General features: G+C 36.3%; 1 pseudogene; it reads left to right on the top strand.

Annotated features, from left to right (window-relative positions):
- Nucleotides 1-10685: 10685 nt before the first annotated feature.
- Nucleotides 10686-11127, top strand: LOC122118823 (annotated as a pseudogene).
- The last annotated feature ends 208 nt before the right edge of the window (nt 11128-11335 follow it).

Genomic DNA, 11335 nt, shown 5'->3' on the forward strand with positions numbered 1-11335 from the left:
TGCTAAATAGATACAAGCAAAGAATTAAGAACAAATAAAGATTATTATTCTGAACTTAAGCCCTGTCATACACACAGAGTCGAAGGTCACCCAAGAATGTGGTGTCAAACAAATTCTACAGAATCCTTTCTTGGAAATACACCCTAAACTCCTAGTTTAGACAATTATCAATTTCTTTTCATTGTTAGCACCTGTAGTGAAAGGTACAAAAAATTGTTTTCAGTGGTTATATAGTAAAATGATTTGCTAAGAAGTGTGTTTCTACTTTCTTGTAAGTCATTAAGTGTCAAGTACAGCATGTTGATACTAGGATTTGAACTCAGAGCCTTGCACTTGTGAGGCAGGTGTTCTACCACTTGAGCAATGCTCCAAGCTCATAACACTGATTCTTAGAAGGATAGTTTAAGTCATCTCAGGGTCAAGTAAGTTATTTTGGAAACTGTCTTAATAATAGTTAATACTGTTTCTCAATATTTTTATATTGTTTCTGTAGACTTGATGCATACAAATTCTTTAAGATACCTATTTTAAAAAATTAAGAGAAAGAAATTAGAAAATGAACATTCAAATGAATCTTGAAGTGTACCTTCCACTTTATGGATACAGATCTGTCATTGCTCCCTTCCAGAGCACATTGTCACCTGCATACACACATTCATGCATTCATCAAACTTATTTCTTGAAACATTTTTGATAGCACTCATTCTACCTTAACCCACCTGTCAAAACAACCACTTAATTAGGTTAAGCTGTCTGGCTTTGTGAAAAGGTTTACTGTACTCAGTTTTCCCTGCCATAAAATTAATAGTTTGACCAACTTCTAAGGAGACAGATTTTGCACTCATGAAAGTCAAATTAAATCCACCTTTGCCAAATGGGAAAAAATTGGTGTGTCTGAAACTTTGAAAGCAGCACTTCATTTATTATAATCTTTTGAGTGCCAAAGTACAAATTAGGTAGAACTGCAGCTGCAGAAGAGCCTAAGTCACTGCACATTGCTCTAGTGATCCTTTCCGTAGGCAATGTGACTGAAAGATGATAAACAGAGAAGATTGCACAAAAACTTGGTGCTGCCAAATTCCCAATCAAATTCCCAGTAAGTAACACACCATTGGTCGCCTTAACTTTTCGCAGACTCAATTATTACATAGGCTAGTCACACACAACATGTCTAAAACGCAATTCTAAGATTAATTTCCAGGAACTAGGCTCATTACATTACTGAGCCTTTGGAAAATATAATTTGTATAAAAATACTTTATTATTTCATGGAGATTTTTTTTTCTAAAATTGGTTCTAGGCCAACATTTTTGTTTGTTTGCTTGCTTTTTGTCTTTTGAAGTGGCAAAGGAAACAAGATTGAAGTCTGTAATCCTGAAAATAGTGGTTTGCAGGTTAGAGTTGAAATTTTTATTTTTGCCCTCATCATACTGCATGAGTGCATCTTCCTTGTCTTGGAGATAAAAAATGATTCATGATTCCAATTATTATCTAAATTGTGTCAAGTTTTTGAAGTCTCTAAAGGTAGATTGAAAATAGTCGAATTAACTGAGACAAAATAGACTGCTATTTGGATAGAGTCAAAAGCAATCATCAGAAAAGTTGCAAAAACACTATATTTTACCTCAAAACAATTACTTGTTGATTGCAGTCTACTAACCATTTACCTTTATTCATTAATTGAATATTATAATTTTAGGGTTCATTTGGAGGATCTACTTTTCTGGAATGAGAAACACCTGGGATATTAGCATACTTCTGTGTGTCCAGACACACGTTAATATAGAGGTTCAGAATTAATCAATGATTTTTAATCTATTGATAGATTTTAAATCTGAATAAATTATTGATAAATAGTGAAAGTGTAGGAGGTCAGGCCTGACTGGAGGAAGGAAATTCCTGGGGGAATGTTCTTGATAACTGCCTTTTGTTGTAGGCCCTTCCTGGTTCATTACTATTCCATTTCCTGTCCACCATGATGGAATATGTTCTACCTGCTTCTCTGCCATGATGAACTGAAACAGTTGATATCATGAACAACATAAATCTTTCCTTCCTTATGTTATTACTGTTCTGTATTCTGCAGAGTGCAGAGTGTTGCGAAAACTAAGAAACTCAAGTTTCTTAGTATCGAGTAACTGAAATGTAACATGGTAGCTTTTTGTTTTCCTTTTTCAATAATAATTTTCTCTCAAATATACCAGAAATGGCTTCTTATTTCTTTCTTTTGTCCTCCTAGAAGCAGACTCATAAAATAGTCACTTAATAATAATAAGAATCATGCAATCTCTCAATGAGTATTTGGATAAGAACAAATCAATCAACTTGAGTTATTTGCAAGCCTCAAAGCATAACTTATAAATTAGTATGAGAGGTAGAATTAGTTTTTAGTCTCTCTCTCTCTCTCTCTCTCTCTCTCTCTCTCTCTATATATATATATATATATATATATATATAGGGAAGGGGTCATGGGCTTAAACTCTGGGCCTAGGTGCTGTCCCTGAGCTCTTCAGCTCAAGCGAGCACTCTGCCACTTGAGCCACAGTACCACTCCTGGTTTTCTGGTGGCCAATTGGAGATAAGAGTCTCACAAACTTTCCTGCCTGAGTTGGCTTTGAACCGTAGTCCTCAGATCTCAGCCTCCTTAGTAGATAGGATAACAGACGTGAGCTATGGACACCTAGCTTGTTACATGCATATTTTAATCAGTAAATTATTCAAAATAAATGTGTCATACAAATATTGCTATGTCAGCATTCCTTTTACAATTTAAGAACTCTAAGATAGGGGCTGGGAAGGTGGCTCTGTGGTAGAGTGCTTGCCTTGCATGCCTGAGGCCCTGGGTTCGATTCCTCAGCACCACATAAGCAAAAAGAAAAAAGCCGGAAGTGGCGCTGTGGCTCAAGTGGTAGAGCGCTAGCCTTGAGCTGAAGAGCTGAGGGACAGCGCCCAGGCCCAGAGTTCAGGCCCCACGACCGGACCCAAAAGAAAAAAAGAACTCTAAGATAAAGAATTATAAAAGAAATATTGAGTCCATGCCTTCTGGCTCAAAATAACATTTTAGTACAATACTCTCTGTCCTTTCAAGTATTTATCAACATTAATTTTCTGAGTCATTCTACACAAATGTGATTTTAAAAAAATAAACAGAATATACGTTTAAGTTAAAAGCCAAGTAAGTATGACCCTAATGTCTTCTAGGCATCAGTATGCTAACGTGGACTACAACTCATCCAAAGATATATCTCACGATTTCTGGACCATTAATCTCTTTATTACAAACCATTTTGCAAAAAAGGGTGTTGCATAAAGTGTATATTGAAATTATTGTGCAACCTTGTCTTTAAATAACATGTTTTAAACAAATAACAATTACAGGTGTTTTACATGCTGCATTTCACTGTTATAATTGAATCATTAATATTGTAAAGATATACTTTCAATTGTTTCAAATTAAATTTTTTGAAAAATATAAATACATGTACTCCAAACCTGAGCATGTTGGTAAATTATATAGAGATAATTTTAGTTACAAAATAGGTCTCCCAAGAAAACTCTAGTTTTAATAATTCTAAAAATCAACAAACAACCACCATATATATTTGTAAAAGATCATTTATCCTGAAAAATATTCAATGAATTCCTGTGATAGTTTCAATGTAGAATAAATAAAGAAATAAAACTACCCTGTAGTTTTTTTAAAGAAATATCAGTATTGGCTTCTCAATACATACATATGAAATTACTATGTTAAAAATCAAATTGAGTTTTGAAGTGTTCCATAGAAAAGTGTAATATAGTTTAGTGATCTAGTATATATATGTGACTGACTTGTTAATGGTAAAAGAGAAGGAAAAGCTAAAAAAAATATAGAAAATAAAAAGTACTTTATCTTTAGTTTTATGACCTGTCATATAAACTTCAAATACTTTTGTATTTGACATAAATTCCAAAATTGTCTACAATCGCCTTCACTTAATTTTTTGCTTACAAAGCATGTTTTAATGTTCAAAAGGCAGCTAACTGTGTCATGAACAATTCTGAGATAATGAATTTTAAACCGCCCTTAACAATTTTAAATGATTTACTAAAAAACACATTACTACACAATCCACAAAAATTTATCAATCACTTCCTATGGCTTGAAAAGTATACTTGGAATTATAGCAATGGAGTAATTTACAATGAAGTTCTTATCTTCACAGTTTTCTATTTTGCTGATTCCTATTTCTCACAGGAATATAATGAAATAAAGATTTTGAAATACATCACACATGCTTTTGTCTTCCCAAATACAATATGATAAAGATGTGGTCTGGTAGGTGAAACAGATTTTCCTTTTTTTTCTTTAAACTCTGTCACTTTGAGCCAAAACACTACTTATGATTTTTTCTGGTGGTTAATTGGTCTTATGTACTTTCTAGATGGGCTGGCTTCAAACTGGGATCCTCAGAGTTCATTCTCCTGAGTAGCTAGGATTATAGGCCCCTTCAGTGCAGGTGAAATCATGTGACTTTTGTTCTAATAAATGTGAGTAGGAGATTGTCACAGATGCCACTACAGTGAAAACTTTCAGATCTGGTTGGTGAACATTTTCTACTACTTTAGAGGTCCCAATAAAGCACATGGGTACCCTGTACAGAAATCACTCTCCCAGCCTCTCTAAAGCCATGTATAACCAGGAAATAAGTACACTGGGCACTACGAAGCCTTTGCCCTGAAACTAGAATTAGGTCTTTCTTCACTGACACAACATGAAAGTAGACAGGGCTAATCTCAGTCTACGCTCAACAGAACAAGTTACTACAGAAATCAATGACTCAAAACTTCTTGTCAAATTAATTACAGAATGGATTAGAGAAATTTTTCTTAAAACGTTATCTCCTGATCAAATACCCTGGGGCTCGGTGTTTGTCACAGTGGTAGAGTACATTTCTAGCATTTGTAAAGCCTTGAATTTGATCTTTAACATCACACAGCTATCCTTTATCATCTTGATTGTTGCTTGGAATAAAAAAAAAAACTATATGAAATAATAAAGACCCACATTACACTGAATATGTTATAAGATGGCCTATTCTCAACATGTCCCACAATAAACTTGGATGCACTGAGTTCTTTGGAGTTATCAAAAGTAGTTTGGTACATATAGCACATACTTTTCACCTTTTCTTTATTTCTTTATTTTCTTTTTTTGTCATTCCTAGGGCTTGAACTCTGTCCCTGAGCTCTTCAGCTTAAGTCTAGTGCTCTACCACTTTGAGCCACAGTGCCACTTCCGGTTTTCTGATGGTTAATTAGATATAAGAGTCCAGGGACTTCTGCCTGGGCTGGTTTTGAACCGTGAACCTCAGATCTCAACCATCTGAGTAGCTAGGATTACAGGTGTGAGCCACTGGCACCCGACATGTTTTCACCTTTTATAAAGAAAGGGTCAAGGTGAGATTTATAATTCACCCTTTGGATGCATGTCCTCCCAAAAGAATTTTGAAGTTTAAATTAAATATATACAAATATGTATATATGCTCATCTATATGTGTGTATGTATATATATATATATGTATATATATGCACATACTATTCTATTAAGACTAAAATAAGCTTCCTGTAGGTCTGAGAAATGCAGTGCTAATGTATTGAATGTCCCACATGGACCTTGAGTCCAACAAAGAACAAGAAAACCATGAAGATCTACTGAAATGACTCAAGGTGTAAATTACTTCTTTCCTACTAAGTTAACTCTAGCTGAAAGGGGATCTGACATCAGCTTGGAAAATAATTGAGAACTTTTCCATCCCCTCCTTCAACTTGGCTCCAGTGCCAGTCTAATTCTTTTCTCTATATGCCGTCATGTATATGCAGTTAGTAAATACTTGACTTGTTCTCTTTTTGACAGAGTATGAGGGCCTGTTATGCTGTTGATTCTGTGTATAAAATAGCTCCAATTGGCTTACCCTTTTCTTTCTAGCCACAGAGTTATTTTCTGGTTATTTCTAAAATATAAGACAAATTCTCAAAATTTCTCTTACACATGAATCCCTTTCACATTTTATTTTGTGTCTATTTAGTTCTTTGTTTGTTGCAGATTTTGGACACTGCTTTTTTTGTTTTGTTAACAAAACATCTTTTTAACCTTGCCTCATGTTTACAACGTGGGTCACATGTGGAGATACCACATGTTTTTGAGTACTACAGGTAGCATTGCTCAGAGGGTAAACCTAAGTGATCCAATTTTCATAACAGACATGTAAGCGGCTATTTGTTATTATTTAGAGTTTATAAGCTTCCAGAATGCACATCCATAAACTTTCTACCTGTGCTCATTTCATTTATTTTATAGTAAAATTGTTTACGAGTTGTCAGATTCTAATACCAGCCAATGACAATCATAATCTTTCTGAAAATCCACATTAAACACTTGTCAGTTAAAAACTATGCATTTATTGACTCTAAATTTTTACTTAAAAATATATAATGCTGCAGAGGGCACACTGTCCTCTAGAGCTAAAACAGGGGGAGGACCCAAATGTCTGCCAAGGAATAGATGCATAACCAAACTGTCATGGTTACATGCACTTAATTTACACTCACCTCAGTTCTGGGTTTGCTTTTGTTTGTTTTATTTTGTTTTATTTTACTTTTTCCAGTGCTGGGCCATGAGTTCAGGGTCGGTCACTGTTACTTAGCTTCTTCACTCACAGCCAGCACACTACCACTTGAGACACAGCTCTACTGTTGGCTTTTTGCTGATTAATTGCAGGTAGGAATCTTGGGGATACTGTGCCCAGGTTGGCTTTGAATCTTGATTCTCCGATCTCAGCCTCCTGAGTAGCTTTATCTGAGGTGCCATTATAGCCAGGATTTTTCCATTTAGATGGAATCTTACAAACTTTTTAGCACATGCTGGCCTTGAACCACAATCCTGATCACAACCATTTGAACAGCTAGGATAATATGTTTGTCCCACTTCATCCAACTATTGGTTAAGAATAGATCTTGCCCTCATTAGATGAATGGATCAAGAAAATGTGGTATATATACACAATGGAATTCTATGCCTCCATCAGAAAGAATGACATTGCTCCTTCTGTTAGGAAATGGAAAGACTTGGAAAAATTATATTAAGTGAAGTAAGCCAGGCCCAAAGAAACATAGGCCCCATGGTTTCCCTTATTTGCAAAAACTAGTATATGTCTGAGACAAGCAGAAATGGTCAGATAAGTTGATGTTAGGGAAATGAACCCCAAGATAAGTATTCAAATGTTTTTTTTCTTTCATGCGATTGTTTCTAACATATTTATAAGATGATTTCTTTGTTGCTTTGTATGTCCCTCCCCCACGATATAACCCCTGCTTTCACTGTATTTGATATTGGTATAATTTGTGGAGGGGAAGGGAAAAAACAAATCGTTTAAATAGGGATACAGGTGGACCCATTGCAACAACGAGATGTACAAGTCCTTATGTCGAAAACAAACTTTACAACTTTGGCGGGGGAGAGGGGAGGTGGAGATGGGGAGATGGAGAGTGGGGGGGGGTAGATGGGAAGGGATAGGAAGGGGAAACAAAGGAGGAGGCAACAATGCTTGATAAGAAATGCACTCATTATCTTGCCCATGTAATTGTAACTCCTCTGTACAGTATTTTCACAATAAAAAAATCATAAAAAAAGAATAGATATTGCACATTTTTTTCTGGGTCTAACTTTAAACTATAGCCATTCTTTCTCATCCCAATGTCCGGAGTAGCTAGAATGATAGAATGACTGGCCTGAACTCTAGAATATAGCTCAGATGACTTTCCTTTAGCAACTTCCCTCAGCTTCACCTTAACTTTAGATATTTGCTTCTGATCATTTTAATTACTTGAAGCAGCAAGTTCCATCTGCATTTCTTTAAATACATTTGGTTACTTGTTTGTTTTGGAGACAAAGTCTCCAAAGTCTCACTGTGTAGCTCATGCCAGCCTAGAACTCTCCATCTTCCGACTCGTTTCTCAAATGCTAGGATTATATATGTGTACCTTCATAGTTGGTTTACTTAAATAAATTTGTGATATTTTTGTGACAAAACAGTCCAGCTGCATATTAGAGCAGTGTTCCTGAAAGGCATTTCCAGTGATAATAGCATGAGGATATCTGAGAAAGAAAGGTTATGTGTGTGTGCATGCGTGTGTGTGTGTTTGTGTGTGTGTGTGTGTGTTAGCAGTGAAATAATAAATAATCACTGTTCTGAATGTTTGTACCACAGCAGTTACTGAATCATTAGGACTCCCAAGTACTTTTCTTGGTCTCCACTGAATTATTTACATGATTCCTTCCCCTCTGTCTTTGCATCACTCATAAAAACTCGGCCTTGACCTTACCAATGCCTAGAGGAACTACCACACTCTTGTATTTAGTCAGAGATCCGGTCTTAGTCTGACTTTCCCTAGAAATTTCCCTCAGGAGTCTTCCCTAAAGAAAAAAAGATATTTAGCAATATTAAAACTGTAAAACCAGAAAGCTGCAGGGCCCTTAGTGGTGTTATGAGTCTGTGAGGGACTCCACAATGAATATTTGCTAGTATTGTTAGGATTGAGAGGATACATTTGGTCCCCAAACAGGGAAATTCTAGTAGTACGGAAAGAATTCTGGAGTTAGAGCAGAGAAAAGCAACAAAAGCAATTCCAATTCGTATCAACTGTTCAAAATGGCAGAAAGACAAAGAAATAAACATGTTAGTGTTTGGGGTGGAAGTGAGGAAAGTGTGGATATAATTAAAATACCATTGCTTAGGCACTTTAGACAGTCTGGATTAAAATTTCCCAAGGACTATAATTCTCCAAGTCATATCACTGGTGCCCAGTGGGTTTTCCCAGGCTGTGTTGTCAAGCTACACTTTCCTCCTGAGTAGACCATGGTGGTCTGTTTGTTGGAGGTCTTTTTGTTTCCATTCTCTATGTTTTTTGACTTGCCCTCCACTTGGTTGGTTGGATTATTCACCCTAATTACGATTACCTGATAAAGAGTGGAGGTGACACTTCCAAACCAATAGTCCAAATAGTCTCATTAGCCAGGAAACCCTGCTGTTTGCCTAATTGAAATAAAAGGAGCATTTTACACAAGACAAACCAAAGCAGCCAGACACAGAAATTGCTTTCATTCAATCTGGGTACTTTCCTTTGGTGTTCAACATGATCTTTTAAGCAACTTGCAATTATAACAAGGGTTAAATGATCCTCTGGTTTCGCAAATGGAAGTCAGATTTAGAAGGTGTTAGGTTTTAACAGAACTGCTAAATACCAAGGCTTAAACATCTCAATTTTTAATCATGAAATAGCTCCCCGCCCCAAAGAAAAAAAAAGAAAACGTACTCTTTTTTTTTTTCTTGGAGGAATTAAGTAACCACAGGAAAGGTTTTGGTATGTCTTAAAATATACAGCATGGAAAACAGCTCCTATATTTAATTACACGGAATCCTTTGCCAAAAGACAGGTTAATAATTGGATGAGATTGTCAAGAGAGATGACAATAGAGTACATATACAGGTACGTTATCAAGGGAACACTTACTGTTGATACAAATGCTGAGATTGGCAGAGCCTGAGAAAGAATACTAAACCAGTTGGGATCTGTAGACAAGGCCCTGTGGACTCTCACATAGCATCAGATTAGCTGCCTGTGGATTCCTCCACAGGCATTTCAGTTGCTCCTCTATCCTGAGGACCGGACAGTAGGAATAAGGAGCTGGTTCCTGTACAAATGTGATGCAGATGGGACTTTTCCCACTAACTCATCTGAATCCTAGAATGGACAAAAGAAATGTTTCTCTCCTTCCACTATCTAACAACTAGAGATCCTAATTGTTTTTTAGTGCTTCAAAGATACACACACTGCCTTTTATCATGGCTAAATTCTGATTCCACCATGGAATTTTTCCATAACTATTTCAGACTCACTGATAAACAACAGTACTTGGATATAACATAGCAACAATATTCTTTACTTCTAATGATGATCTGAATAGATTTATCCCACACATTAGCTGAATATCTACTGTTAGCCGCTTACTAGTACAGCAATTATATGAGGAGATAAAGAGCCAAGCAGTTCATTTTCTGCATGTGCATCCACATTGGGTGGTTTAGTATTTGTTCTTTTTATCTCCAATGCAATTCCTCATTTTGAGATGTTAAGATTTGTTTCACTCTCTTTCTCACACTCAGACAGGAACCATTAATTTTGCTTATAATTTACCTTATGAATTTTTTGTTTTAGTGTTATCGTTAAGTAGTTATACAAAGGAGTTGCCATTTATCAGGACAGTTTATAAGTGCAACATATCCATCCCTCCTGCTTTTGTGTTGCCAAGAATCAAGTGGGTTTTTTTTCTTTTCATTTTATCAAAATTAAAGTTATGTTCTGCTTTACCAATGAAAGAAAAGTCAAGCCCCAAAAGATGTCATTCTCTTCAATTAGGAAGGGCATTTGGCAAGGTATTTTTACCAAGGGAATCAACCCAAAAGGATATTGTTTACATGAAAGATTTCATTGGAAAATATGATTCACGCTGCTCCATTCCCAGTCAATATTGCCAGTGGAGAGCAGAGTCGTGTTAGCATGGCGTGTTTGTCCAACCGTGATAAAGGAAGGAGGAGAATTAATGAAATACTAACCATTCTGAGAGTTCCCCTCACCTCCGCGTCCACTGTCCCAGCCTGTGCTGCGCCACCCCCGCGTAAGATTTCAATAGACCGTGCCAAAATGCCGTCTCACATGGAGCACGCCATGGAAACCATCATGTTTACATTTCACAAATATGCAGGCATAAAGGCTACTTAGTAAAGGAAGACCTGAGAGTAGTCATGGATAAGGAGTGCCCTGGATTTTTGGAAAACCAAAAAGATATCCGGGTGTGAACAAAATAATGAAGGACCTGGATCAGTGCCGAAATGGCAAAGTGGGCTTCCAGAGCTTCTTTTCACTAATTGCAGGCCTCACCATTGCATGCAATGACTACTTCGTAGTACACATGAAGCAGAAAGGAAAGAAGTAGATAGAATCCAGCACTTCTTTCTGCCCACTGCATAAGAGTTCTCCTGAAGGGTCATGTAAGGGATCCACCCACAATTTTATGACAGATGAGGACCCTTAGGAAAAAGTACAAATAGCATCCAACTCCCATTTGCCAAGCAGAGAAAGGAAAGTTAATTAAATGCCAAATAAACTTTTCACTTTTATATTGTTTGCATCCTTTTGCCCCTAACAATAAAGTCTTTTTTTATTCCCCAAAAAAAAAGAAATACTAACCATTCTTTACCTTACAAAACTTACAAACTTATTATTTGGGTTCCG

This window comes from Dipodomys spectabilis, unplaced genomic scaffold, assembly GCF_019054845.1.
Source record: "Dipodomys spectabilis isolate Male_0828 unplaced genomic scaffold, ASM1905484v1 ptg000157l, whole genome shotgun sequence".
NCBI lineage: Eukaryota > Metazoa > Chordata > Mammalia > Rodentia > Heteromyidae > Dipodomys > Dipodomys spectabilis.